This window comes from Hemicordylus capensis, chromosome 4, assembly GCF_027244095.1.
Source record: "Hemicordylus capensis ecotype Gifberg chromosome 4, rHemCap1.1.pri, whole genome shotgun sequence".
Taxonomy (NCBI): domain Eukaryota; kingdom Metazoa; phylum Chordata; class Lepidosauria; order Squamata; family Cordylidae; genus Hemicordylus; species Hemicordylus capensis.
In genome coordinates, this window is record NC_069660.1 from 124,479,489 (window position 1) to 124,504,221 (window position 24,733).

At 44.4% G+C, this 24,733-nt stretch overlaps 1 protein-coding gene across 1 annotated transcript in view; it reads left to right on the top strand.

Moving 5' to 3' along the window:
- Positions 1 to 773: 773 nt before the first annotated feature.
- Positions 774 to 24,733, top strand: part of BRDT (bromodomain testis associated) — a 93,727-nt gene continuing 69,767 nt past the window's right edge. Inside the window, exon 1 of the mRNA XM_053248953.1 lies at positions 774 to 796. The gene's annotated coding sequence lies outside the window, so the exon portion shown is untranslated. The remainder of the gene's footprint in view (positions 797 to 24,733) is intronic.

A 24,733-nucleotide genomic window follows, 5' to 3' on the forward strand; every position in this document is an offset into this window, starting at 1 on the left:
CTCTACCTTCTGTCTTCCTCCTCCTCTTTCTCACTTTCTTCCTCCCTCATCCCCTCATTTGCCCTGCCACTTAAATTAGTTGAATGTACTGCTTTTACACCAGAATATGCTTAGGGAATTTTTTTTTTTTTTTGCTACTTCGTTGAAGAAATTCTGAATATCATACTCCCTGATGACCTACCAATACCAAATTTTGCATACACAAGCCTGCCACTGAAATTAGTCGAATGCAGTGCTTTTTACACCAGAATGTGCTCAGGGGGAAACGTATTTCATGAAGAAATTATGAACATAACCATCCTGTTTTTACAGTTTCTGCAATCAAGAACACTACACAGAGTGATAAAAAGTGGGTCTCTTCCCCCCACCCACCCACCCACCCACCCACCTCATGCACACCTCAATGCTTGCTTGTGGATTAAATGAAGAATCTAATCTGTGTTCTCACTGTGGGGACAAAGCCAGGAAGCAGGCTGTCCACATGAAAGATCAGTTCGTTTCAAAGTGAACACTATTACTACAGAGTAAGCCCCACTGTACACAGTGAGACTTACTTCTGAATAAACAAGAAAACAGAAACCGTCTTCCCCCCCTTACCCTCCACTTATTTCCTCCTCCTCACTCTTTCACGTCCTCCCTCCCTTTCTGTCCAAAGAAAAGGCACCCCGCCTGTGCCATCCTCTAACTTTGTCGTCTTTTCTCCTCCCCCACCTTCATCTCCCCTCTTCAGCGCTTTGCACGCTGAAGTCCACCCTGAGTGAGGAGGAAGAGAAGAGAGTGGCGGCAGAGAAAGTAAGTAAGTAATGTTTCCAAGTCATGCTTCCAAGTTGTGCTTCCCCTCCAACGAGAGCCAGAGAGAGGAGGGGCGGCAGTGGCAGCAAGAAGAAGGTTGGCTGACAAGCAACTGGAGGTGCCACCTCTTCAGGCAAAAAGCGACAGCAGCGGCTTGTCCCAGGGCTGCTGCCTTAGGAACATAGGAACATAGAAAACTTCCATATACTGAGTCATACCATTGGTCTATCTAGCTCAGTATTGTCTTCACAGACTGGCAGCGGCTTCTGCAACTCTCTCAGCCCTATCTTGGAGAAGTCAGGGAGGGAACTTGAAACCTTCTGCTCTTCCCAGAGCGGCTTCATCCCCTGAGGGGAATATCTTGTGGTGCTCACACATCAAGTCTCCCATTCAGATGCAACCAGGGTAGACCCTGCTTAGCTATGGGGACAAGTCATGCTTGCTACCACAAGACCAGCTCTCCTCTCCATAGCTCTCTTCTCCATAAGATTCTGGCCAGCCAGGTGAGCACAGTGGGCCTGATGTGGCCCACGGACTGGCAGTTTGACAGCCTGGCTCAAGATGGCTTGCATCATAGGACTTGCATCAAGCCATTTCGTCAGGATGTCAACCAATATCTCAATTGATATAAAATGCGCCTTGAACATATATGCATGCAAATAGTTTCCCCACCAAATGTATATTTTATATTTATTATACTTACATCACACTTTTCCTCTGAGAAGATTAGAACAGATAATCTCCTATCAGGGTGAACTTTATTGGCAGGTGACGATACCGGGTATTTTAGTGATTCTTAGAACTGAAAAGCTTTTATGAGATTAGGCAAAGCAAATTTGTTTTTATTTACTTATATGCACAAATAAGGGTGAGGCAGGGGCATAGCTAGAAGAGAGGGGGCCCGTGTTCATCCCTCCCTCTGGCGGCCCCCCAGAGTGAGGGAGATAATGAAGAAAATAGGGAGGGGTGGAGCTGGAGGGCCCTCAGGAGCTGGGGGCCCGTGTTCTTTGATCCCTTTCGCTCAATTATAGCTATGCCCCTGGGGTGAGGGTTAAACCCTCACGCTTACGCTAACCTTCACACTAACCTACCCCTTGCCCAAATCCATACTTTTCCTATGGGAGAGATTTCCCACATTTTCCAGGAACTTAATGCATTTTTCCAGCATTTTCCATGGTTTTGGTAGTCTGGGCGAGGTCTGGAACCTATTTGCAAAAATGTTTCTGTCCTTTGTGGTTTGGTCTGGGGCTTTCATGTCAGTGAGTAAGTCAGTCTGTCAGTCAGTCAGTTACTGAGGTCCAAGCAGCTTTATATTATAGATATATATGCGTATGCAGCAAAACACAGCTAAAATCTGTGGCAAACCTGTCCAGGATGATGCAGGCACTTCCTAGGAAAGATGCAAGTTGGTTCCACATCTAGGTTGTAAATCATTGGTCTAGGAGTTGGAGTGCCAACCAATTTTGTCCAAATCCATACAAACTGCATGATTCATCCAGGCTGTACACTGGGGAGGAAAGGGCATCATCACCTCATAAGTTGTGTAGAACAGGACATTCTAGCAGATGCACTTTTCTTACTTCTGCTCTGCATAACAAAACTGGCTTTTTGTACAACTAACAGAAGTAGATTTAATTGTGGAGGCTGACCTGGTTTGTATTATAGAGACCTGGGTGGGGGACCTGGGAGAGATTAGTCTTTACCAGCTGTGTCCTATAAAAATGATCCACCCTGATGGACTCCGATGGCTTCCTGAGGGCTCTGGGGGATTTTTCCAGTTGGTATTTTTTTATTAATTATTATTATTATTATTATTATTATTATTTACATTTTATATTCCACTCTTCCTCCAAGAAGCCCAAAGCGGTGTACTCCATACTTAAGTTTCTCATCACAACAACCCTGTGAAGTAGGTTAGGCTGAGAGAGAAGTGACTGGCCCAGAATCACCCAGCAAGTATCATGGCTGAATGGGGATTTGAACTCAGGTCTTCCCGTTTGTAGTCCAGCACTCTAACCACTACACCACGCTTGCAGGCGCTCCTGTCAAAGCTCTAGTTGCTCTCTGGAATGGAGAGGTGGCCTGGGCAGTCAACATGATTGCTCTCAAGTGGCCTCTCCCACAAAGCAGAGCCCATGCAGCACCTTGGTATGCACCTGAGCTGAGGGTGATGAAGCAAGCTGGAAGAGTCTGAGCAAACACAGGTTAGAGCTCATTATCGAGCCTACTCTGTGGCACTGATGGAACAGAAGAGATTCTTTTTTTCATCCACCATTGCTTCCTCTCAGCGTCGTCCAGCGGGGTTTTTCTGGGTGCTGTGGAGCCTTTTTGAAATCTGGCCCTGGGAAGGATGCATTTGAACCCTCGGTGGCACACTGTGACTCATTTGCACAGCAATTTGAGGGTAATGTCACTCACATTCACCATGAGTTGGACACTATAGTTGATGCAGGAGAGGTGCCAAGGGTAAAACCTGGTCTAGTTTTGCTGGAGGAGTTTCAATTATTGGTCCTCGAGGATGTGTACAAGGTATTCAATCAAGTTTGACCAACCACGTGCATGCTTGATCCTTGCTCTTCATGGCTTACTGTATCTAGTAAGGAGGGAATTTTTAGCTGCCTCCAGCAGGTTCTAAATGCCTTACTGAGAGAGGGAGTGGTCCCAGCTTCATTGAAGCAAGCTATTACCGTATTTTACAGAGTATAAGATGCACTTTTTTCCTTGAAAAATATCCCCCCAAATTCAGGTGCGTCTTATACTCCGATTGGCCGGGGAGAAGTTGAAAGTGTAGGGCTTGTCGGGAAAGAGAGGGGGAGGAGGAGGAGGAGGAGGAAGAGGAGGAGGAAGGGTTCGGAAGGATTGGAGTTGGGGGTTCCATTAAGGGTGGGGGAGGGTTTACTTACCCCTCCCGTGCTTTCCGCACTCCGGCGCCGTATTTCCTTTATAAATCGGGTGGCAGGATACCTCCCTGCCGCCCCTTTCTCCTTGTTCTGTTCAAATCGGGCGGCAGGATACTTCCCTGCCGCCCATTCCCCACTGGGCTCCTTTTAGAAATCGGGCAGCAGGATACCTCCCTGCCGCCCCTTTCCAGGCTTGGCTGCAGAAGGCTTCTTAAAGCCTTTTGCAGCCAAGCAGGGAAAGGGGTGGCACGAGCCCGTGCAGGCAAGCGCCAGCCTGCAGGAGCCGCCGGAGGCACAAGGTGAAGGAGGCCCCGAGCAACAACTAGCAGCAGCCGCCGCGGGTCACCAACATGGGCTCACTGCTGCTGGCAGGAGGGAAAGGACAGAGCGGGGCTCGGTGGGAGGGCTTGGAGGGGAGATGGAGGCAAGAGGAGAAGGAAAGCTCGAAAACTCAAAAACTGGATGAAAATTTAAGGTGCGTCTTATAGTCTGTAGCGTCTTATAGTCCGTAAAATACGGTATTTGACCACTCCTAAAGAAACCCAGTCTGGATCCAGAGGATGCAAACAACTATAGGCCTGTGGCCAATATTCTCTTCCTTGGCAAGGTACTTGAGTGTGTAGTGGTGGACCAGCTCCAGTCACTTTTGGAGGAAACGAACTATCTAGATCCATTTCAATCAGGCTTCAGGCCTGGCTTTGGAACAGAAATTGCTTTCGTCACCCTGTGGGATGACCTATGCAGAGAGAAAGATGCCAGGGGTGGGGGGTGCAACCCTGTTAATTCTCTTGGATCTCTTAGTGGCTTTCGATACCATTGATAATGGTATTCTTTTGGATAGGCTGGCTGAGTTGGGTGTGGAAGGCACTGTTTGGAGGTGGTTCCACTCCTGCTTGAGACTTGTTCCCAAAAGGTGGTACTTGGGGACTACTGCTCAACCCCTTGGCAGTTATGCTATTGGGTTCCGCAGGGTTCCATTCTTTTCCCTATGCTGTTTAAAATCTACATGAAACCACTGGGAGAGGTCATCCGGAGATTTAGCTTGAGGTGTCATCTATATGCAGATGATATTCAATTGTATCTTTCTTTTTCATCAGACACAGGTGAAGTGGTGACTGTCCTGAATTGGTGCTTGGATGCAGTTATAGACCACTAGATGAGGGTGAATAAGCTGAGACTCAATCCAGAAGACAGAAGTACTGTTAGTCAGTGGTTCCTCTTCCTGGGTGATGTTCAGCCTGTTCTAGATGGGGTTGTATTCCCCTTGAAGGACCAGGTTCACAGTTTGGGGGTGCTCCTTAGTCCAGCACTTAGAGGCTCAAGTGGCCTCTGTGGCTTGGAGCATTATCAGCTTCTGATGATATGCCAACTGTAACCTTACCTGGACAGAGATAGCTTGGCCATGATCTGGTAACCTCTTGCTTAGATTACTGCAATGTGTTGTACGTGGGGCTGCCTTTGAAAATGGTCCAGAAACTGCAGCTGGTACAAAATAGAGCTGCAAGATGATTAATAGGGAGGGGCGCCTTGGAGGAGGGGTAGCACTGTATGTTAAAGAAGGGATAGAATCTAACAAGCTAGAAAACCTAGGTGGACTGGAGTCCTCCACAGAAACCCTGTGGGTGACTATACAAGGCCGGAAAGGGAACGTGCTACTGGGGACGTGCTATCGCCCTCCGGATCAAAATGCCGACAGTGACTGGGAGATGCAGGAGGAAATCAGGGAGGCGTCAAGGAGAGGCAGGGCTGTAATTATGGGTGATTTCAATTACCCACACAAAGACTGGGTAAATTCACATTCAAGTCAGGACAAAGAGGTCAAATTTCTAGATACACTAAATGACTGTGCCCTAGAACAGTTGTTGGTCATGGAACCGACCAGAGAGAAGGCGACCTTGGATCTAATTCTGAGTGACACCCAGGACCTGGTGCGTGACGTCAGTGTCATCGACCCTTTAGGGAACAGTGACCACAGTGCCATCAAATTCAGCATACAAGCGGGGAGAGAATCACCAAGGATGTCTAACACAGACGTTTTGAATTTCAGAAGAGGAAACTTCTCCAAAATGAGGAGTATGGTGAAAAGAAAGCTGAGGGGGAAAATCAGGAGAGTCACTTCGCTCCAGAGTGCATGGAGTTTACTCAAAACCACAATACTAGAAGCCCAGTTAGATTGTATACCCAAAAGGAGGAAAGGTACCACTAAGTCCATGAGGATGCCAGCATGGCTAATGGGTACCGTCAAGGAAGCCATAAAAGGGAAGAAGACTTCCTTCCAAAATGGGAAGGCCTATCCAAATGAAGAGAACAGAAAGGAACACAAACTCTGGCAAAAGAAATGCAAGGTGACAATAAGGGAGGCAAAAAGAGAGTTTGAGGAACATTTAGCCAAAAGTATCAAGGGGAATAACAAAAACTTCTTTAAGTACATCAGAAGCAGGAAACCTGCCAGGGAAGCCCTGCTGGGAGTAAGCCAGCATGGCTTCCGCAAAGGTAAATCTTGCCTCACCAACCTTTTGGACTTCTTTGAGAGTGTCAACAAGTGTGTGGATCAAGGTGATCCAGTTGACATAGTCTACCTGGACTTCCAAAAAGCTTTTGACAAAGTTCCTCATCAAAGACTCCTGAGGAAACTTAGCGGTCATGGGATAAGGGGACAAGTACATGTGTGGATTGCTAACTGGTTGAAAGACAGGAAACAGAGGGTAGGTATAAATGGAGAGTTTTCACAATGGAGGGAAGTAAGAAGTGGGGTCCCCCAGGGATCTGTACTGGGACCGGTGCTTTTTAATTTATTCATAAATGATCTAGAAGCAGGGGTAAGCAGCGACGTGGCCAGATTTGCAGATGATACCAAACTCTTCTGGGTAGTGAAATCCCAAACAGATTGTGAGCAGCTCCAAAAGGATCTCTCCAAACTGGGGGAGTGGGCGACAAAATGGCAAATGCGGTTCAATGTTAGCAAGTGTAAAGTGATGCACATTGGGACGAAAAATCCCAACTTCAAGTATATGCTGATGGGATCTGAGCTGTCGGTGACGGACCAGGAGAGGGATCTTGGGGTTGTGGTGGACAGCTTGTTGAAAGTGTCGACTCAATGTGCGGCAGCTGTGAAAAAGGCAAATTCCATGCTAGGGATCATTAGAAAGGGGATTGAAAATAAAACGGCTAACCTTATAATGCCCTTATACAAAACTATGGTGCGACCACACTTGGAGTACTGTGTACAATTCTGGTCACCACATCTTAAAAAGGACATTGTTGAACTGGAGAAGGTACAGAAGAGGGCAACCAAGATGATCAGGGGCCTAGAGCACCTTTCTTATGAGGCAAGACTACAACACCTGGGGCTTTTTAGTTTAGAAAAAAGACAACTGCGGGGAGACATGATAGAGGTCTATAAAATCATGCATGGTGTGGAGAAAATGGAGAGAGAGAAATTCTTTTCCCTCGCACACAGCACTAGAACCAGGGCTTACTCCATGAAATTGATTGCCAGGAGGTCTAGGACCAACAAACGGAAGTACTTTTTCACACAACGCGTGATCCACTTGTGGAACTCTCTGCCACAGGATGTGGTGACAGCCAACAACCTGGATGGCTTTAAGAGGGGTTTGGATGACTTCATGGAGGAGAGGTCTATCAATGGCTACTAGTCAGAGGGCTGTGGGCCACCTCCAGCCTCAAGGGCAGGATGCCTCTGAGAACCAGTTGCAGGGGAGTAATGGCAGGAGAGAGGGCACGCCCTCAACTCCTGTCTGTGGCTTCCAGCGGCATCTGGTGGGCCACTGTGCGAAACAGGATGCTGGACTAGATGGGCCTTGGGCCTGATCCAGCAGGGCTGTTCTTATGTTCTTATGTTCTTAACTGGGACTGGACGTTTTGATCATATCATGCCAGTGCTTCATCGCTGCACTGGCTCCCAGTCTGTTTCTGGGCCAAATTCATAGTGCTGGTTTTAACCTTTAAAAGCCCTAAATGGCTTGGGACAGGGTTACCTGAGAGAGCGCCTTGTCCCATATATCCCTACCCAAACCTTAAGATCTTCTTCAGAGGCCCTCCTCCAGGTGCCCCTGCCAAATGAGATGAGGTAGGTGGCTATTAGGAAGAGTGCCTTTTCAGTGGTTGTAGCCTGTTGATGGAATATTATTGTTTATCATTCATTCGTTCATTCATTGATTCATTCAGTTTCTATACTGCTCTTCCAAAAATGGCTGAGGGCAGTTTACATTAAAACAAAACAATTGAAATCAATTGAAAAATCAGTTAAAAACAGATACTATCAAGCACCATAAAAGAATTAACAGTTAAAACATTCAAAACAGTTTAAAAACCCTGGAAAACCAGGTTACAAGTAGTTAAAAACACTTACAACAATTTAAAAGTCCTGGAAGGCCAGGCCAAACAGATAGGTTTTGAGGGCTCTCCTGAAGGCCGATAGAATAGCCTCCCCAGTTCACCTGGTTTCATAATTTTGTTGTTTAGACGCCAGGTAAAGACCTTTTTGTTCACCCAGGCCTTTTAAATTCTTGTTTTCAGATTTGATCTGATTTTCAACTGATGTTAAAATGAGTTTTAAAGCTGCTCTGTATTGTATTTTGTATTTTCTTTTCTTCTTCTTTTGCCTGTTATGATTTAATGTTATATGTTTTTATTGTATGTTTTAATTCTCTGTTGTGAGCTGCCCAGAGAACAATTTGTTATGGAGTGACTAACAAATAAAGTTTTTTTTTAATTTATATTATTATTATTATTTCTTGTTTACACAGTCATACAGGTATTATTGACTGGTTTGTTTTATCCAAACATTGAGTCCTTCCCAAGGACCTGAGATGGCTAAATTTTATTATATTATGATTATTATTGTTATTATTGTTTACACAGTCAGACAGGTGTTGTTGACTGGTTTGTTTTATCCAGACATCGAGTCCTTCCCAAGGACCTGGGATGCCAGAATTTTATTATCAGTGTTGTTGCTGTTATTATTATTATAGATATCGTCGCAGAATATAGGCTGTTCCCAGTAATGTTGCTTTTTGTAATTGGCTGGTGGTGATTTCTGTGGCCCCTATGGTGTTGAGGTGCTCTTCAAGGTTTTTTGGAACTGCACCCAGGGCGCCAATTACCACTGGGATTATTTTGGTCTTCTTCTGCCACAGCCTTTCAATTTCAATTTGTAGATCTTTGTATTTGGTGATTTTTTCTATTTCTTTTTCTGCTATCCCCTGGTACTGCTATGTCGATTATTTTAACTTGTTTTTCTTTCTTCTCAACTACAGTTATATCTGGTGTATTGTGTGGCAGATGTTTGTCTGTTTGTAGTTGGAAGTCCCATAATATTTTTGCATCTTCATTTTCTACCACTTTTTCAATTTTATGGTCCCACCAATTTTTGGCTACAAGGTAGCTTGTATTTTTTGCAGATGTTCCATTGTATCATCCCTGCTACCTTGTCATGCGTTGTTTGAAGTCAGTCTGTGCGATCTTTTTACAACAGCTGATTAGGTGGTCCACGGTTTCATCTGCTTCTTTACAAAGGCGGCACTTGCTGTTTGTTGTTGATTTTTCGACTTTTGCTCTTATTGCATTTGTTCTTAGTGCCTGTTCTTGTGCAGCCACTATTAAACCCTCTGTTTCTTTCTTCAAGTTGCCATTCTTAAGCCACTGCCAGGCCTTGGTGATGTTTTATTTTCCAGTTATATTGTGCAAATATTGACCATGCAGGGGCTTATTTGTCCATTTTTCTGCTTGGTTCTTGACTTGTTCTTTCTTGTAGGCCTGCTGTGTTTCATTGGTGTTGAATAGTTTCTCGTTATTGACCATTTGAAGTGCTTCACTGTCCTTGATATATTCTTCAAGGCCTCTTTTCTCCTCCTCTACTGTTTGAAGGACTTGCAGTATTCCTCTTCCACCTGAGCTGCGAGGGAGGTCTTGCCTAACTTCATCACTGTGGGGGGTGCAGAGCATGATTGATGGTCATTATTTTCCTGGTCTTGTGACCTAGGTTCTCTAGCACTGCCTGGGTCCAGCCTATTATTCCTGCAGTGTATCTGATAACAGATATAGCCCAGCTGTTTATGGCTTGTATGGTGTTCCCGCCATTGAGTTTGGACTTTAGGATTTTTCTAACTCTCCTGATGTATTCACTTCCAATTTTTCTTTTAACTTCAGTGAGTGTGATGTTATCAGCCTGGAGAATGCCCAAGTATTTGTAATGTTCTTTCTCTTCCAGGTTCTTGATCTTGCTTCCATTGGGCAGTTCTATTCCTTCTGTTTTTCTTATTTTTCGTCTGTTCATTATTAATGCAGCACACTTGTCTAGTCCAAACTCCATTGCTATATGGCTACTGAATATACGGACAGTGTTTAGCAGTGATTCGATATCTGATTGGGACTTTCCATACAACTTCAAATTGTCCATGTAGAGCAGATGATGATGATGATGATGATGATGATGTACAGGAGCACTGATCTTGCCTGCTTTTGTTCAATCTTGCATGTAACTAGGTTTGAAATTTGCTTTGTTCTGAAAACTACATAAATGGCTGTTACAGGCCTATGTAAATGACTGATTGGGAATAATTAACATTTGGGTGGCAGGGTGGGATTAAGTCTACTGGTCCTGTCTTCCAGCCTCCCTGGTGACTCGCTCTTGGCATTGAGCCAACACACATCCATGCAAAGGCTGCATGCAGAAAAGCCAATCAACATGCAGAGACTGGGGCAGGACCAATTGGTGGAGTTCTTCACCCTCCCAAGATTAGTTACTGTAACCTATCTCTTACCATGATCTTCAAATGGAACCCAGAGCAGGGCTATGCTTTAGAGTTCAGGACAGATTTTTGATGTCTCACACTGCGTTCTGTGAGGCAAAAGAAACAGACTTTGATCTGGAACATGTGTTGGGAGGGGACCATATCCCTGCCACAAATGCTGGGATATCCCAAGTGCAGAGCTATTCTTTTTCTCATAAGGATGAATACTAAAAATCAAATCTCTGTGAAGTTAGGAACAGTGTTGTAGAGGTGACCTCACCTCAGACACTGAGTGACCAAGCCACTGTCAAAAGATGCATGTGTGTTACTGTGTCATATTCAGGGCAAGGTTGGAGTGGGCCCAGAGACAAGATTTTAAAATGGGCCCCGCCCTCACTAATGGTACTAGAGAAAGACATGCTGTTCTGGTCTTAACACTCACATCAATTTTGGAGGATGAATACAACTGCAGGAACCCCGAGCGGGTTGTACGGATGGAGGAGTCAGTCATGTGACTTGCCTTTGGGGGGCCCCCCAAGGCAGTGGGCCCCCAGACAACTGTCTCGCCTTGCCCTATTATAGTTATGCCCCTGGTCATATTGTACACAAAATGTCTGGGCCTTCTTTCTGTCTTCCTGCCCTTCATAGTGATGGACATTTTGCTAATTTACAATACAAGCAAAGAAAACCAATTTATTTTAATTTCTAAATTAAAATTTCTAAAACTATCCTGATTTTTGAAATGGGATTTTATAGATTACCTAACCAATTTCATTTACCTGATTTCCAGCCCCTGATCTTTTTGAGATCTAATGACTCACTTGTTTGAGTAACTGACTTCAAGTATTTCTGAGGCTTTTCTATCATGTCCTATCCCACCCCACGCTTGTTTTTCACAACAGTCTCAAAAAGCATTCTGGAGAACTCAAAAGCTTGCCTATGACTCTGTGACATTTGAGTTGGTTTTAATAAAAGTATTACTCTACTTGGATTTGTTTTTCATGGACCAATGATTTTCAAATGAAATGAAATCCAGTTGTAAGCTGACATCTACTGGTGGAAAATTGGAAGTTCCATTATGATAAAAATTAGCACTTTTATTTGGAGAATATATTTTTTCATGAAAATACTCCATAATGACATTGAGATATTACAATGGTCAGGGATATCAATACAACAAATAACTTGTATTGCATCCAAAACACATAAAGACCATCATGAAATGTATGGCCTCAAGTAATGCAGTTTAAGAGAGTCTCCAAACTTTTTTATAATATAAAGTTGTTTTATAATCTAAAACCAGTTCTCAGATACCATTTCTCATCCGGCTGTGATGAAGGTGTAAGCTGTATAAATAAAAGCATTGATTATTTGGGAATTCCTAATCTTACTATCTTATCTTGAAAGAAGAGGCTCTAGCCAAACCTACTTGTAGAAAAACAAAAGAGATGAGGTGGGTGTTCAGTTGATAAGTGGCAGCCACCACTTAGAAGATTGTTCTCAAGTGCCCCAAATGTTCCAATCTTCCAAGCTAGAAAATGACTTCTATGCAAGGATAGCTAGAATTCAAATGCTTAGTGCAGAGGTTATTGAGTTGGCACAGGTGCTGCCATCTCTTTTCCTCTCCGCAGGCTCCTGAATCTGTAAACAGTTGCACAACAGGCAGACACTCAACAGGTGGCACTTTCCCTATAAGCACACCTTCATGTGGACAAAAGCTTCACCTGTTGAACTTCTGCCATGGAGCCAGGGGGGCAGAGCCACCATTGAGCACACAGGTTCAAAGAACCCAGGCTGCTGCCCCTTAGGGGCTGCGCCTCACGCCCCAGACACACACACCCCACATCTGATGTCAGATGCAGGGGGTATGATTTAGCCACGCGGCCCCATTTGGGAGCTAAACCATGCCCTTGCATCTGATGTCAGACATGGGGGCCATGGCTAAACACTCCCTGGGTCTGATGTCAGATGCGTGGGGCAGGGTTAGGAGGCGGCAGCAGCAGAACCCGGGCTGCCGCTGGACCCCTTCTGCACCTGCACGGAGCTATGTCAATTACTTCCTGACCCAGGCTGCAATAAACTACGGTTGATCCTTTAACATTTGCTTTCATGCAGGGCTGATCCTAACATGAAGCAGACTAATTCAGGCAAGAAGATGTGGGCCAGTTTTCAGAGAGAGCATGGCAGCTCACCCAGCACCCTCACCCCCATGGCCTCCGGAGGAAGGAAAGACAAATGGCACCACATTGCTTTTCCTCTTTCTTTCCCAACAGAGAAGGAAGGAAGGGAGAGAGATTTGAAGGGAAGGAAGGAATACTGGGTACAATTTTAATAGAAGAAAAGGGATGTGGTGCTATTAGATGTTTTGTTTCAGGCAGCAAAAGGGCTGGGCCAGCAGAGCTTTCAAGCAATGGTATTCCTAAAAGAATGTTCTAAAGTGAAAACATTAAATTATCTCATACAGTAATGCTATGAGACTGAGCAATCATAAATGTTTGCTACTCTATGTTTCTAAAATCTTAGTTGATCAAAAGATTATCTAAGGTTATACAGGCTAAGGTTGTACAAGACCATCTGCTTTCATTGTATTTCTGAGCTGAAGAGATAGGATTTTAAAATGTGCTTTGCTTGGATCTAACATGCGCAGTCATTAAAAGCTTAATTTCCAATAACCTTAGTTAGGCAATAATTAAGAAAAGAACATTTACAAATACTTCAGATGAGGCTGACCACCAGAACAAATACATTATTGAAAGCCGTAAAATCAAACCCAGAAAAAGATCAGTTGTAAAGTATAATGCTGTATTTTTAAGTTTTACAGTTCAGGTTTAAAAGCACATTTGTAGTACAAAATTCACTTATAAGAAGGTCCATATCTAAGCCACTGATGTCTGCCAATGCTATGTTAACATACTTGCTACTAAACATTTAGAATATGGAGGTTTTCCAAACTTTTTCTAGATAGTCTACATGCCAATTGATGCTACTGTTAACTGGCTTTCCAAAATGTAAGGATTCACCTAGCTGGACTCTACAATCATTTTATAAGGCATTACTCTGCAAATCAAATGCATTGTAAATATTTCAAAATAATCCAGTAAAGAGCAAAAATGTTGTACTCTTTGACAGGAGGAATGTGTTTCTAATAAAAGGTTCCTTGTAAAAATAAAATAAAAATCCTGAAAATAATACTATATACTGTAACAGAGTTTTAAGCACTTTCATTGTTAATATGATTCCTGGCTAAAAAAGAGGCTAAAGAAGCATATATAGAAAATGCAGTCATAAATAAAAAGATTTCTGATAATAGAAATCTGCTAAACAGCCAACTATGGGATAAAACAGGCCAGTAAACAAAGAAAAAACAAAATTCAAACTTCTCTAATCCCTGAATACTCTAGGAGACCCAAATAGAATCCTTGATGGTAGAAGTTTGTGATGTGAAGATTTCCATTTGAATCTCCTTATACAACTTGTTTGGAGGCTGACTTTAACCATTCTTGCTAGTCTGATCAACAGACTAGCATGTGTGCAAAACTGTGCTAAATTGGTTCTAAAATGATCTCCACCAAATATAAACTCTTCCAGAGTATCAGCAAATTGGCAGCCCATCACAGGGCTTAGATGTGCCTAATTCTGCATAGGATCAGGCTGCTAGCATAATAAATGGGTAATTGCATATGGATTAGTCTCTCTTTGGTGTGAAATCGAGAGTTTCTCACTTGCTATTGGTATGATGATTGTGAAAAATTATGCGTGATCTGATCAGAAAACTGAAGTACCAAGATCACCATAAACCTAAATAGGGCAAAGCCAGGTGGATGAGGAACTAAGGAGGTTAGATCTTGGTTCTGCACACCAATATAGATCATTATGTCCAAACCATGTCTTGGTGTATTCTAACCAAAGTGTTTGAAATAAACTTAGATATAAAATTTTGAAGTGGGCTTCAGATGTCAGTTTATGGCTGAAAGTCACATGTAACATGAAATTGGAGGTTGCCGAACCCATGGTTAATTTTTCTAACTGTGAGTTGCATCGCAGACGTCTGTCCGACTGCAGCCTGGGAACCTCCTGTTTCAGGGCAGGGGAGCCCCTCCCTCTTCCTGGTCCACCAAGGCCGCATCCCAGCAAGCCCCGTAGTGCTTGCATTGCCAGACTGTGGGCAAGGCATCAGCACGTCTCCAGGGTGGCAGTCATTGGCCACGATCTTCAAGGCGGCGTGCTGAGCACAATTGTGCCTTTTTGGAATGGTCCTCCCGCCCTTGGCACTCCCAAGTTGGCAGGGAACGGGCATTTAAATCCCTTTAAATGTCACTCAAGCCCTTCATCTGATAGCAATTGCACCGCCGCCCTCATAAGAGCCCCGCAACAAAACAGTCCTGCACAAGCACAATTTCTGGGTGTTGAGGGGCACTGTTTTTCTGTTACTTAGGAAAAGAAAGGGAACATCATGACTTCCTAGGAGGGGATATGTATATGAGGGAGGGCAAAGGATCCTGGGGTCTGGCCTTCTGTGACCAAGGATGCACTTATGATTGCAAAGCAGTCCATGGAGACCAAACCACACTCCTGCCGCCATGGCGTCTTGCTGCCAGGGGACTAACACTCTCATGAGAGGGCCAATCTACTGGGGAGGACCTTCGGCTCGCCTACCTTTGGTCTTCCATCGGACTACGTGCTCATGAGTTGAGCCATCCAAGAAAAAAAGGAAGGGCCTCCTGACACTCTCATGAGAGAGCGATCTGTGACAGAAGGGATGTAATTGCATATTATTAGCAATTCTGCCTGACACCCCTGCCCCTACAGACAGTTCTTCTGATGGGTTATGAAGGGGTATCCCCATGGCCTTACCCTCTCATGAGTGAGTGGTCCACTCAGGAACAGCATCCATAGCCATCACAGAGAGGGAATCTCCCCTGTCACTGTTGGCAATGCTGATAAGGCTGCCGGGCCCTTCTCATGAGTAAGCCTAGGGACCACACACATTCACCCAAGGGAAAGGGGCTGGGGGCTCCTTCCCCAACATCATTGTGCAAAAATTAGACCTGAGCCATCCAGGAATTCCTGGTTGGGGGTGCCCTTTGAACATGACCCCAGGTATCACTGCCCTGCCATATGTTCCTGTCCCAGCAATATAACGGAGTTGCCCTGTTTATGTTGCCACCACAACTGCATGTGCTTGTGAACATACATCTTGATCGCTTCATTTTCTGAGAGCTAAGCACATAGTGCCCATCTTGCCACCCCAACCCTTCTCTTCTGACTGCCAGGAGGGGGATGGGACATGGGACAGAGTAAGACGAAGGCATGCCCCCATGTGACTTTATCATTTGAAAGGCTTGGAGACTTGGGATGGCACATGGCAGTATCCCTGTTGCCAGGCAACTGCTTTATTAAATCGGGGGCAGGGCAAGTGCTTGGAGAGGTGGCCAGCCAGAAGAGCCACAGGCATAGAACGGGTCTGGGTAACCCTGGGCAAGTCTGGGCCACCCTCTCTATGATTACAGTTCCAGAAACTGCACAAAACGGTAGTTACAGTGGTGTCCACGTTTGGATGCAATGCTGCTGCTGCTGTGTTCCAGGTCTGCTAGGGCAATCTGCTCCAGTGTTCTCTCTAATTTTTTTTCCATCTGTGTGCAGAATTAGTTTTGTGCTGGGCAGCAGTATCAGGGCAGTGTGCACATACATGCATTCATAGTGGGGCCTTCCTGATTCAACCTGAGCTGGATCTAAAATTAACTGAGCGGGCATCCAAAAACTTGTGAGCACACACGCATGCACACACATTAGAGGGAACACTGATCTGTACTTGTTATGCATAAGCACTAGGAGTCTGACACAGCTTCGCTTGGGTTCACAAGTGTGGTTGGCTATTATGGAGAGAAACACAAGAAACACACACCAAATTCCTGTATGCATTTATTTAGAAGAAATAGAGAAAAGTGTGTAATTAAAAATGATTATGATGATTATTATTAGCCAGCTCACAGTCCAACTACCCAGAACCAGGATGGGGAAAATTTAAAAAAAAGGGGGGGTGGAGGAGGGATGAGGATAGATTTAAACAGTCCATTTTACATATGATACCAGTGCAACCACTGGACTGTCAGTGCCTTGGGGTATGCAACTTCCATAAAAAGGGAAGGCCCTCCAGAGCCTGCAGCTTGGCAAAGTGAGGAGGGTCAGCTTCCCCCTTGCTTCATTCATGAGTTCTCTCTCTCTGGTCCTCTACTTTTACAGCCATTTCTCTAAGCAAGCAGTTTTTTGGCATAGACATCTATTTCCCAAAATTCGCCCCCCCCCCCAATTCATGCCTTTAGCCATCAAACTTTGAGCAGTTCTGTTCACTTCGGGAGGCAGGGTGCTGAAAAATATGGGCCAGGGTCGGTCCATGGCAATTCCCCCACTTGGCCTCCAGAAGTGAATCTTCTACTCTGGTGGCCATATGATCACCTTGTGACAGCCCAGTCAGCACCAGACCAGTTAATGGAAATCTCAGTCTGTTGTCCTGAAGACCTTCCCTTACAAAAACAGCAACATAAGATTAACACAAGCAGACGAGTACATATGATAGCAATGCCTAGGCTGAACATATATGAGCTGCTATGTTCCCAAATATAAAAAATAGTATATAAGGTAATTCCAGAGGAACAAGCACATATCCCTTTTAAGGTCACTTCACAATTATAGAATAATATTCAACTAAGATTATCTCAAGGTTCTTATCAATCTTAGTTAGATTAGATCAGGGCTGCTCAACTTCAGCCTCCTGCAGATGTTGGCCTACAACTCCCATAATCCCTGGCTATTGGCCACTATGGCTGGGGATTGTGGGAGTTGTAGTCCAAAAACAGCTGGGAGGCCTAAGTTGAGCAGGCCTGGATTAGATAAAGCATATTGCAATTTCTGCAATACTTTCTCTGGGGCATGCCAATTGAACATCCACTTCCTTGGATGCACCAAATCAAGAGTGTAGTTCAAATCAAGTATGGGAGGCCAGTCCAGAAAAGTGGGCCAGTTGTCCAATATAATAGACCATTGTTGCCAGTCGGTTCCATTTGTTTGTCTTATGCAGGAGCAGATGTTGCTGAATTGGATCTGTCCTCCCTTTCCAGAGAAGGCGGCCTTTCCCGTCCAGCACACTCTATCTCTTATGTTAATCCAAGAATATTCAGGCAGGGACTGAGCACACTTCAAGGGGGGTGGGGCCTTTGGCCAACCCATTCAAAGTATTCCCAGTCCCTTCTAAACAACCCTTGGATCATCAGAAACACCTACCATGAATCTGGATTCATTTTGTGTGGCAGGCAGAATCAATTCACTAAAGGAGTCCAATGACCGTCAAAGGCACCTCATGCCCTAAAATTGCAAACTTTGTTGTCACACCCCCATGAGTTCAAAATCCATGAGTACCTGAATCCAGAGCTCCCTTGCCCAGTGCCCATTTATCACTCGAATGGCTTGTATCTGGGAATTCATGAAATCCTGCACCTCTGCGCAGGCTCCATTCCAGCTTAGGAATCACTAACTCAAAGTGGGTCAGATAATTGCATGCTCTGTGTGTGTGTATCAGTACAGATATTGACATGCCATATGAATTATTGGCATCTTAATCAAAACTGAGCTCCAAAAACAAAAGCTAATGTTTCTTTAAGGTGAGGTACCTTTCTTAAACAAGAAGATAAAAACAAAAACAAAATAAAAATCAGGATCCCAAAATGGCCATAGATGCAATTGGAATTCACACACATTTGCTCATGAGCCATACAACACTTAACATACATAGACATACAACACATAACATTTAGATTACATGTTCTTGCAAATTATCTCGCTTTTCTTCAGGTTTCTCAGGCTTCCCTGTAGAGAAAAGAAAACTCAAGAGCCCTTTTGACCCCCTGCTTATTTAATGACATTAAAAAGAAAGAAAGAAATGCAATATCAATTTGCCAGCTGCAATCTAAGGTCCCATACAACATTATAATCTAAAATCAATCCCAATTTCAGGTAGCCCTTTTCTTGAGTAGAGATTCTCCTTACTGAGTTCCTTCTGGATCAACAGGTCTCTTATTAACTACAGAATAGTCAGTTTCTTCAAAGATTTCTAGAATGGATCCTTCTTTTTTGCTCCAACACCCACCCACCCCATTCAATGATTCCCTTTCTCTGACATAGGTCTTTTCTAAGGGGTTTTGCCTCTACGCCTCTTCTAATTTCCAAATAGCTGCTTCTTGCAGGAGTGTTCAATTGGACCACTACCAATCTGTCATGATGGGACTGTCATGGGCACCCACAGGAAAAAGCCAATTTACCTTAACTAATACAAGCAAGGGCACAGTTTTGTGTTTTCCACAGTCATAGGGGGATTTCTGCAGACATGAGGGACCTGGCCCCTCCAAAACGTTTCATCTTCTTCTGAGAAGGCAGACACAACTTGGCTTGCATGCATAGCTCCTATATTCTGGTCTGGTCTAAGCTCCCCTTCTATTTTTCAGAGAGCAGTATCAAACGGTGTGTATGAGACCCCATTTCCCCCTCAGCCAGGGAATCCCCAGCAGCACTTCTGTCAGAAGCTGGGTCAATGACAAAGCATGCCTTTGCATGCCATTCCATGATAGAGAGAGAGACACCTCTCTCTTTGTCTACAGTTCTTCCAATTTAGGGCTCCACCAATTGGGGCCACGCCCACACTCCCTTATTAGGGACAAAATCCAGGATATTTGCCGATGCACCAGGATCCAGTAAGGCCATTTTCTGCCCCCCACCAACAAGGAGCTACACTATGGCCGTTCCTCTGGGGTACCATCTAATCCCCCATATAGCATCATCAAGACCCTATTTCCTTGTTTCCAGTGCTGGGGCCTCTATGCTGAGTTCTTGGGGAAAGGCAGGGGCAGTGCCTGGCTGTCCATCACATTCTACAGCCCTCTAATTGCTCTGACCAAGTCAGCACTGCTGGGGGTGGTGCCAATGCGGAGGGGTGTCCCCCTTTTCCAATAATTTCTCTGACTGCCTGAGTGGCTTTGTGTTTCTCATCTCCTCTTAATTAATTCCTCAGCCCTTTCCCTAAGAGCCTCTGTGGGCTTTTTGTTCCAAATATCCATGTTTCTCTCTCTCTCCCTTTTCAGTGCCTTCCATAGGGCCCCTCTTTCAGTCGGCTGGGATCCCTGCCCTCCTGTTTGCTCATGCAGTGGTGCTGCTGTCTTGGTTCTGTTGTCACATGCTGCCGCTGTGTTCTTGGTGGGACTACTCCATTAGGGGGAGGGTGGCCCCTTTGTATGACCACCTGTTGGACCTGAGGAGTGAGAACTCCATAATTAGCTGGCTCATTATCTTCCCACAAGCCAATATACATGGTATACCAGGGAAGCAAGCCACTGGGAATTCCCAGTAGCTCTTCTGCCATCCATTGGATGGCAGTCATATCGGCTGCATTCCCTGGGTCATTCAAACCCTGAATGAATGAATATCCAGGCAATTGTAGTCCTATACACATACTCTAAGGGATCTTCTCCCTCCTTCTGTCCAACCATCAATAACTGAATTCTGACAGCCTGAGCTGAAGTCAAGGCACAGCACATATTACAGACTGCCCATAGCATGGATAAGTCACCATCTGGGTTAGTGGCCTGTTGAATGCATTGGATAAAGGAAGTCTGATAACAGGAGGCTGCCACTCTAATCAGAGCCTTAAGCTCATTTGCATTCAAGTCAATTCATTGTCTTGTCTTCCACCACATGTACTAGTCGGCTTACCCAGGATACCACCTCCTGGGGATCCAGGAGCCCTAGGAGCTTGGCTAATATGGCAATATCTTTTATCCCAGTTCCCTTAGTTACTATTGAGGTGCCCATTATAGCTCCCTGTTCATCTCTGGTGGTGGTCCTGGTGGTTATGGCTGCCACCTCAAGAGGTTCTGGGTCTGCACTCTTTAGGAAGCCGTCCCTCAAGCAATGCTGTTCAATAAGGTCATGGTATTCTCGGTCCAAAGCCAAACTAGGGTTTCCCTCACTAGTGCTGGCAATTTGCAGGGCTTTCCCCTCGCAACTGCGTCTTTAAGTTATTAATGGTTCTGTCACAATTGCAGGGCTTATTCAATTCCATAGTAGTCTTCAGAGTCAAATCTTTTACAAGTCTTTGTAGCCCTGGATTGCCTTCGTCTGCCATCTCAGTTTGCCCCTCTCAGTCTCTAGTTGTTGAATTCTAGCTAGATGAGTATCCAATTGCCCCCTAAATTCCTCAGCTTGGGTCTGCAGGTTTCTAGAGATTACTACATTATTTTGTTCTTTAATTAAAAAAACCCACCAACTTCCCAGCGTAAAGTCATTTGTTTGTTCCTTATCTCAATTTCTTTTTCTAATTCTGCAGTTCTGGCCTCATCTGCATGTCTCAAGTTTTGTAGTTGCTCAAATTTCTTTAGCTGCTCATCCAATCGTTCCCACAGACTATGCACAAAGTGGCAAAGGCACAAGAGCCACTCCGCTCTCTTACTTTCAGGGTTTTTTTGGCTTGGCAGCATTCCTCAAAGTTATGCAAACAGCATAACTTTTCACTTTCTCCCAGTCTCCCCAAGGGGCTTCCCCCGGAGCTACGAGGGTGTTATGCCAAAGGTCCTTCTTTTCTTCCTTCAGCAAGTCATTTATTGGTCTGCTGTTAAAGGGAGGATTGGCAATTTTTCTACTTTCTTGCATTTTCTCCAAAAAGCCATTTTTGCACAAACACTGCACTCCTGGTTCCAAAAGTGTTGTGCTCCAGGTCCTCTAGGGCAGTCTGCACATGCTCTGCATAAGCAGTAGAAGTCTGGGACAGCCTTGCTTGGGTTCATACTTATGTTGGCTATTGTGGAGAGAAACGCAAGAAACACACACCAAATTCCTTTATGCATTTATTTAGAAGAGATAGAGAAAAGTGTATAATAAAAAGCAATTATGATGCAGATTACTATTAACCAGCTCACAGTCCAGCTACCCAGAACCAGTGGTCCCTCTAATTTTTCACATCTCTGTGCGGAATGAGTTTTGTTCGTGGTGGCAGTATCAAGGCAGTGTGTGCACATGTGCATTCAGAGAGGGGCCTTCCTGATTCAACCTGAGTGGGATCTGAAATTAACTGAGTGGACATTAAAAAAAAACTTGTGAGCGCACGCACATGCGCATGCCTAGAGGGAACACTGCCCAGAACCAGGAGGGGAAAATTAAAAAAAGAAGGGGGGAGCGAGGGAGGAGGAAAGATTAAAACAGAGTCAGTTTCACATATCATACCAGGCAACCTCTGAGCTGTCGATGCTTTGAGGTACACAGCTTCTGAAAAAAAGGGGGAGCCCTCCAGAGCCCACAGCTTGGCAAAGTGAGGAGGCTCAGCTTCCCCCTTGCTTCATTCATGGGTTCTCTCTCTTTGGTCCTCTACTTTTCCAGCACTCTTCTTTTTCGTACTCCTCTTCTATGCTGTATATCACAGTCTCTCACCCCACAGAGGCCTTCCCTCTGCTAGCTCCAGCATGCCACAAAAAACATGGTCCTTGAGCAGAAAATGCTCTGGTATTACTCTTCAGAGTGGTTTCTTTGCAATTAATGCTGAACAGGAGAGGAAGGGAGGATGTGAATTCCAGGTAAAGGATGGAGCTTGGCCCAGGCTATTCTGATACACATCTAAGAGCAATAAACATATCAAAGAGAAGAAACCGGCCAGATGGCTTGGAGGCAATTAGGCAGTCACAGAGGCACCCACAGCCATGCCTTTAAGCAAGCAATTTTCTTGAGAGACACACATCTATTTCCCACAATTCTCCCCCAGCCCCCAATCCATGCCTCTAACCATGGAGCTTTGAGCAGTTCTGTTCACTTGGGACGGATTTTTTGAAAAATATGGGCCAGGGCCAGTCCATGACACTGCCAAAAAAACTTAGGTTGTCGTGGCAAAACTCACTACAAACCAAAGGTCCAAACTGGAGTTTGGTGAGGCAAACCACAGGTCACTTTTGCTGCAAAACCACGGTTGCACATATTCAGACGTTCACAGATTCCAACCTTTGCCCTATTTAACTGCAGTTTCATGTTACGTACAAATGCAACCAATGTCTAGCACTTTGGTTAGAATAAACAAGATTGGTTCATTTGGATGTCATGACTGATCTTGGTTTGTTTCTAACCACAGCTGGAAGTAGAATTCTTCTGGCTTGCATGTGAGCAGGGGAGGAGTAGTGCATGAGGCTAGGGAATATCAGACAAAACTTTGATACACAAGCATAATGTCCAAACCTGCCCATAGAGACACTATTGATAGAATAGTGGGGCTCGATAAATTTTATTTATTTAAAATATTTATACCCCGCCCCTCCAGTACACTACTGCTTGGAGCGGTTCACAACATTTATAAAATAGATACAATGTAAAATACTAATAAAATTAACCAAATTAAATTAAACAACTTAAAAATATAATCAAGGATGTAATGATTACATAGTTCAATCCTATGCAAAGGCTAATCAAAAGTAAGCCATATAGAATTCAACACAACTTACTCAAAAGTATGTATTCTTACAATCAGCCTCATGTGGATGGCACAGTGCAACTTAACATTAGAAAATGAGCCTCAAGAGCCTACCTTATGGCCCAAATCAGAAAACTGAATAGGTGGAGACCGCCCAGATGCTATGCTCCTGCTCCCACTCCTAGGAGGAAAAGTTGAGTTATGCCAGTCCTATTTCCCTTTTATTCACTTAAAGAAATATATATATGTTTGCCAATCATTCCCTATGAGCCCTTACTATAACTATTTGTCTGTTCAGACTCAGAAATTTTTTTAAAAATTGCTCATAAGGTGGTTGAGATCTCACATCCTGCCAATTTTAGGGTTAATTTCAATGATCCAAAGTTGTCTTCCCATCCTACCTTCATACCAATGGCCTGCTTTCTCAGAAACCCTTTTCTTTGAAAGAACCAGGAAAGAGTATACAAATATGTCAAATAAATAAATAAAAAGCAAACATTACATCTGTGTGGCTCCCCCATCTGTGGGACAGCATGCCACTACTACAGCTCCCATTCCATTCCTCCACTAGTCCCCTCACCCACCCTGCTCTTCTGCCTGCTATATCTTAGAAACATAGGAAGCTGCCATGTACCGAGTCAGACCATTGGTCCATTTAGCTCAGTATTGTCTACCCAGACTGGCAGTGGCTTCTCCAAGTTTGCAGGCAGGAATCTCTCTCAGCCCTATCTTGGAGATGCCAGGGAAGCAACTTAGGACATGCTCTTCCCAGAGCGGCTCCATCTCCTGAGGGGAATATCTTACAGTGCTCACACTTCTAGTCTTCCATTCATATGCAACCAGGGCAGACCCTGCTTAGCTAAGGGGACAAGCCATGCTTGTTACCACAAGACTAGCTCTCCTGGCCTTGCTTGCAATAAGGCAAGATGCAAGTGAGACAGGGTAGGAGGTGCAGTAACTGCAAGTTTAAAGCTCAGCTGTACCTGCTAGTTTACAAATTTAAGTAACTGATTTTACAGAGAATGTTTTGTGCCAATTTCTCTGTCCAATACAAACATTTAAAAAACACACACACACAGCCTTTTTAAATATTGTAAAGTGGTGGCTCTCTTACATTTAGTAGGAGGATAGCAAATGTCCCTATTCAGTCCTGCATAGATCCCTTCTCTGGCAGTTGCTGGTGTCTCTTATGTATGTTTGCTTTTATATGGAGAGTCCTTTGGGGACAGGGAACTGTCTTCTCATTCATTCTGCTATGTAAACTGTGTTGAAAACTTTTTATTGAAAAGCAGTAAATAAACTAGATAATGAAACAAACCTGATTCCACTATCCATGATGCCATTATGCTTTGAAACAGCAGAGGGCCCCATAGCCATCTGTCTACAATAGGGCTGCTAGACCAAATCTCAGGATTCCTCTGAGCTGTAGCGTGTTTTCCAGAAAGGATTGTCACCCTAACTGAGAAGCAGGATCCAAATACCATCTTACTTTCTAAAGACACGCTTAGGGTTCTCCAAGCACCATTTACTAGTCCAGAAGCTGTTTTAAACATTTAATCCTCACATAAAGGGATTTTTTAACAGACTTCCCAATCGGAGCACATTAGTGAATACAATCCATCAGCTGCAATAACCCTCCCTTTGGCCCAGAACAGCAAATGCTGTGAGTGTTCCAATTATCAAAGTCACCTGGATTTCTAGGCAGGTCCTCCATTTCAGAGGCAAGGTTTATGTTTTTTTTCTCTCTCTCTCTTTTTAAGTTCTGGGAGAGATAAGGTAAGACCCACCTGTTC